The sequence below is a fragment of the Myiozetetes cayanensis genome, unplaced genomic scaffold, assembly GCF_022539395.1.
Source record: "Myiozetetes cayanensis isolate MyiCay16 unplaced genomic scaffold, myiCay2020 scf1657, whole genome shotgun sequence".
Lineage (NCBI taxonomy): Eukaryota > Metazoa > Chordata > Aves > Passeriformes > Tyrannidae > Myiozetetes > Myiozetetes cayanensis.
Genome location: NW_026087334.1, coordinates 1 through 5,381, shown reverse-complemented (window position 1 = coordinate 5,381; position 5,381 = coordinate 1). Strand labels below are relative to the sequence as shown.

The window sequence follows — 5,381 nt, the reverse complement described above, 5'->3', positions numbered from 1 at the left end:
GGGGTTAAATCTGAGGGGATCTCTGGGAGAGAGAATGAAGATCTTGTCTTAAAAATTAAAAGAGGTGATCAGTTGTGGCTGCCCAGGCGGGTTTTGGGGCTTAAAAAGGAGTTTGATTCTCTGCAGGTCAGTGAATGCAAATGTGGAGGTGATCAGCAGTGGAGAGGAGGGGATCATTTTGGGGTCAGACCTTGGGCAGGAACTGAACTCAGGAGCTCAGCTGCTCCTGCCCCAGAGAGCATCAGTGAAAGCAGCACTATTGCCCTGGCGTGTGCCCACTGCCAATTGTTCACCCAACACAATTCCAAAGCAAGTGTTGCTTCTGTTTTAAGAACTGAAAATAACTTGAAAGCCAAAGAAATCACCATTTCCTTGGTCTTGTTTCCTTTTAGATGGTGGAATTGCCAGTCTGTCCGTGAGCTGAGCTGTGGCTGCAGGGCACTGTCAGGTATTGTTGGCTGTGAGTTCCTGCTCTTCTCCCCGGGAGATTGGAAATCCTTCTCAGTTAGGTTGCAGAAATCTTTTCTGAAGCCGTTTGTCTGCCTTTGGCTGACAGATCACCCTCCTTCTGCCTTGGGATTTGCAGCTCTTCCGCCCTGGAGAGGGTCAGGAGCAAGGCCCTGAGATCAAAGGGACCCCCTGTGTCCCCAGTTATGGGTTAACAAAGCTAAAATGGGAAATGTAGAGGAAGGAAAAGTGTGGGGGTAAAACTGAATGTTATTTGTAGGGGAGGGAACGACCCGAGAGAGGTAATGTGAGGCCATCAGCCCTGGGCAGGTAAGGAAAGCTTTGGGGGTAAAACTTGAGAAACTCTCAAGGATAGAAAATGAACCTTTGGAGGTAAAAATGAGTTAATCAGAGGTGTGCAGGAAGAGAAAAGTTTAGGGGTTAAATCTGAGGGGATCTCTGGGAGAGAGAATGAAGATCTTGTCTTAAAAATTAAAAGAGGTGATCAGTTGTGGCTGCCCAGGCGGGTTTTGGGGCTTAAAAAGGAGTTTGATTCTCTGCAGGTCAGTGAATGCAAATGTGGAGGTGATCAGCAGTGGAGAGGAGGGGATCATTTTGGGGTCAGACCTTGGGCAGGAACTGAACTCAGGAGCTCAGCTGCTCCTGCCCCAGAGAGCATCAGTGAAAGCAGCACTATTGCCCTGGCGTGTGCCCACTGCCAATTGTTCACCCAACACAATTCCAAAGCAAGTGTTGCTTCTGTTTTAAGAACTGAAAATAACTTGAAAGCCAAAGAAATCACCATTTCCTTGGTCTTGTTTCCTTTTAGATGGTGGAATTGCCGGTCTGTCCGTGAGCTGAGCTGTGGCTGCAGGGCACTGTCAGGTATTGTTGGCTGTGAGTTCCTGCTCTTCTCCCCGGGAGATTGGAAATCCTTCTCAGTTAGGTTGCAGAAATCTTTTCTGAAGCCGTTTGTCTGCCTTTGGCTGACAGATCACCCTCCTTCTGCCTTGGGATTTGCAGCTCTTCCGCCCTGGAGAGGGTCAGGAGCAAGGCCCTGAGATCAAAGGGACCCCCTGTGTCCCCAGTTATGGGTTAACAAAGCTAAAATGGGAAATGTAGAGGAAGGAAAAGTGTGGGGGTAAAACTGAATGTTATTTGTAGGGGAGGGAACGACCCGAGAGAGGTAATGTGAGGCCATCAGCCCTGGGCAGGTAAGGAAAGCTTTGGGGGTAAAACTTGAGAAACTCTCAAGGATAGAAAATGAACCTTTGGAGGTAAAAATGAGTTAATCAGAGGTGTGCAGGAAGAGAAAAGTTTAGGGGTTAAATCTGAGGGGATCTCTGGGAGAGAGAATGAAGATCTTGTCTTAAAAATTAAAAGAGGTGATCAGTTGTGGCTGCCCAGGCGGGTTTTGGGGCTTAAAAAGGAGTTTGATTCTCTGCAGGTCAGTGAATGCAAATGTGGAGGTGATCAGCAGTGGAGAGGAGGGGATCATTTTGGGGTCAGACCTTGGGCAGGAACTGAACTCAGGAGCTCAGCTGCTCCTGCCCCAGAGAGCATCAGTGAAATCAGCACTATTGCCCTGGCGTGTGCCCACTGCCAATTGTTCACCCAACACAATTCCAAAGCAAGTGTTGCTTCTGTTTTAAGAACTGAAAATAACTTGAAAGCCAAAGAAATCACCATTTCCTTGGTCTTGTTTCCTTTTAGATGGTGGAATTGCCAGTCTGTCCGTGAGCTGAGCTGTGGCTGCAGGGCACTGTCAGGTATTGTTGGCTGTGAGTTCCTGCTCTTCTCCCCGGGAGATTGGAAATCCTTCTCAGTTAGGTTGCAGAAATCTTTTCTGAAGCCGTTTGTCTGCCTTTGGCTGACAGATCACCCTCCTTCTGCCTTGGGATTTGCAGCTCTTCCGCCCTGGAGAGGGTCAGGAGCAAGGCCCTGAGATCAAAGGGACCCCCTGTGTCCCCAGTTATGGGTTAACAAAGCTAAAATGGGAAATGTAGAGGAAGGAAAAGTGTGGGGGTAAAACTGAATGTTATTTGTAGGGGAGGGAACGACCCGAGAGAGGTAATGTGAGGCCATCAGCCCTGGGCAGGTAAGGAAAGCTTTGGGGGTAAAACTTGAGAAACTCTCAAGGATAGAAAATGAACCTTTGGAGGTAAAAATGAGTTAATCAGAGGTGTGCAGGAAGAGAAAAGTTTAGGGGTTAAATCTGAGGGGATCTCTGGGAGAGAGAATGAAGATCTTGTCTTAAAAATTAAAAGAGGTGATCAGTTGTGGCTGCCCAGGCGGGTTTTGGGGCTTAAAAAGGAGTTTGATTCTCTGCAGGTCAGTGAATGCAAATGTGGAGGTGATCAGCAGTGGAGAGGAGGGGATCATTTTGGGGTCAGACCTTGGGCAGGAACTGAACTCAGGAGCTCAGCTGCTCCTGCCCCAGAGAGCATCAGTGAAATCAGCACTATTGCCCTGGCGTGTGCCCACTGCCAATTGTTCACCCAACACAATTCCAAAGCAAGTGTTGCTTCTGTTTTAAGAACTGAAAATAACTTGAAAGCCAAAGAAATCACCATTTCCTTGGTCTTGTTTCCTTTTAGATGGTGGAATTGCCAGTCTGTCCGTGAGCTGAGCTGTGGCTGCAGGGCACTGTCAGGTATTGTTGGCTGTGAGTTCCTGCTCTTCTCCCCGGGAGATTGGAAATCCTTCTCAGTTAGGTTGCAGAAATCTTTTCTGAAGCCGTTTGTCTGCCTTTGGCTGACAGATCACCCTCCTTCTGCCTTGGGATTTGCAGCTCTTCCGCCCTGGAGAGGGTCAGGAGCAAGGCCCTGAGATCAAAGGGACCCCCTGTGTCCCCAGTTATGGGTTAACAAAGCTAAAATGGGAAATGTAGAGGAAGGAAAAGTGTGGGGGTAAAACTGAATGTTATTTGTAGGGGAGGGAACGACCCGAGAGAGGTAATGTGAGGCCATCAGCCCTGGGCAGGTAAGGAAAGCTTTGGGGGTAAAACTTGAGAAACTCTCAAGGATAGAAAATGAACCTTTGGAGGTAAAAATGAGTTAATCAGAGGTGTGCAGGAAGAGAAAAGTTTAGGGGTTAAATCTGAGGGGATCTCTGGGAGAGAGAATGAAGATCTTGTCTTAAAAATTAAAAGAGGTGATCAGTTGTGGCTGCCCAGGCGGGTTTTGGGGCTTAAAAAGGAGTTTGATTCTCTGCAGGTCAGTGAATGCAAATGTGGAGGTGATCAGCAGTGGAGAGGAGGGGATCATTTTGGGGTCAGACCTTGGGCAGGAACTGAACTCAGGAGCTCAGCTGCTCCTGCCCCAGAGAGCATCAGTGAAATCAGCACTATTGCCCTGGCGTGTGCCCACTGCCAATTGTTCACCCAACACAATTCCAAAGCAAGTGTTGCTTCTGTTTTAAGAACTGAAAATAACTTGAAAGCCAAAGAAATCACCATTTCCTTGGTCTTGTTTCCTTTTAGATGGTGGAATTGCCAGTCTGTCCGTGAGCTGAGCTGTGGCTGCAGGGCACTGTCAGGTATTGTTGGCTGTGAGTTCCTGCTCTTCTCCCCGGGAGATTGGAAATCCTTCTCAGTTAGGTTGCAGAAATCTTTTCTGAAGCCGTTTGTCTGCCTTTGGCTGACAGATCACCCTCCTTCTGCCTTGGGATTTGCAGCTCTTCCGCCCTGGAGAGGGTCAGGAGCAAGGCCCTGAGATCAAAGGGACCCCCCTTTGTCCCCAGAGACCTACAGGGGACAGAATGGACACTGGGGTCATATCTGTGTTAGTATGTAGGGGACAGAATGAACATTTTGGGGTTAAAATGAGGGAATCAGTAGTGGACAGGTGGGGAAAATATTGGACATAAGTCTTGAGGCTGTCTGTAGAGGGCAGGAAATATTTTGGAGGGAGATTGGTTGTTCCTTTGTGCTGCACTCTGTACTCAGTCGTGGGTCAGCTCCAGAAATTTCCTTGGGCAGCTACAAAAATGATGTCTGAAAAGTGGGAAAATCCCACTGGCAAAATGCAGAGGAACAGGTATTCTGAACCTCTCCTGCCTCTTACAGAGCAAACGTGGTAATCCCAGGTCTCTCTTGGAAAAATCTATGACCATAAGGTTTCCCAGGAGAAAAAGAAAAACAAGGACAGAGATGAGGGCATGTGCTCCTAATGAATAAGGATTTGATGGGTGCAGGAATGATTCGTGTGTGTTTTCCACTCCCCTTTTTATTCCCGGAATAACCTTAAAATTATTCCTTTAAGAGACCGACCAAACTGGAGAATTTGAATCAGAGAGGAAGCGATGCACAACAAATGCAGGGAGAAATGGTGGAATGGTGATGGAATCCTGCAGTGGTTCGGGTTGCAAGGGACCTTAAAGCTCATGCAGCCCCACTGCCTGAGCAGGGACACCTTCCCCTAGCCCAGGTTAGCCCTGGTCGCAGATGGATATGGAAGTGCTGGAGGTGTTTAGGGAATGCTGCTAGTTTTTCCCCCACCTCTGGCCATCGGGTCCTTCAAAAGACTAATTCACCTCTTCGCCCAGGGAAAAAGGCTGGAGCAAGAGGTTCCAAAAAGAACGGGGCTTTGTGCACGACGAAACCCGGGAGTGCCCGATCCTGCCTGGAAGGAGGGGGGGGTGAACGGGCGGTGGGCGCCGCCATGAAAGGAGCCGAGGGGCAGGGACTTGTCCGTACAAGGAGTGTCGGGGCGTGCCCATGGCCATAAAAGGTAAAGGAAGGGTGGGGATATGCCCGAAAAAGGCGCATGTGGGGCGGGGCTGCCCCCATAAAAAGCGCCTGAGGGGCGGGGCTAGCGCCATAAAAGGAAGGTGTGGGGCGGGGCTAGCGCCATAAAAGGAAAGTGTGGGGCGGGGCTAGCGCCATAAAAGGAAAGTGTGGGGCGGGGGCTAGCGCCATAAAAGGAAAGTGCGGG

General features: G+C 49.2%; 1 long non-coding RNA gene across 28 annotated transcripts; it reads left to right on the top strand.

The window, feature by feature from the left end:
• The first annotated feature begins 305 nt into the window (after positions 1 to 305).
• On the top strand, positions 306 to 5,204 carry LOC126638137 (uncharacterized). 28 transcript variants are annotated; one of them, XR_007628528.1, is made up of 7 exons: positions 306 to 448; positions 1,277 to 1,332; positions 2,161 to 2,216; positions 3,045 to 3,100; positions 3,929 to 3,984; positions 4,710 to 4,874; positions 4,993 to 5,204. It is a non-coding gene; the product is annotated as an uncharacterized LOC126638137 (long non-coding RNA). The 28 variants fall into 28 exon arrangements; XR_007628548.1 differs by having other exon boundaries at positions 333 to 448; positions 1,277 to 1,344; positions 2,161 to 2,228; XR_007628536.1 differs by having other exon boundaries at positions 334 to 448; positions 3,045 to 3,112.
• Positions 5,205 to 5,381: the final 177 nt, after the last annotated feature.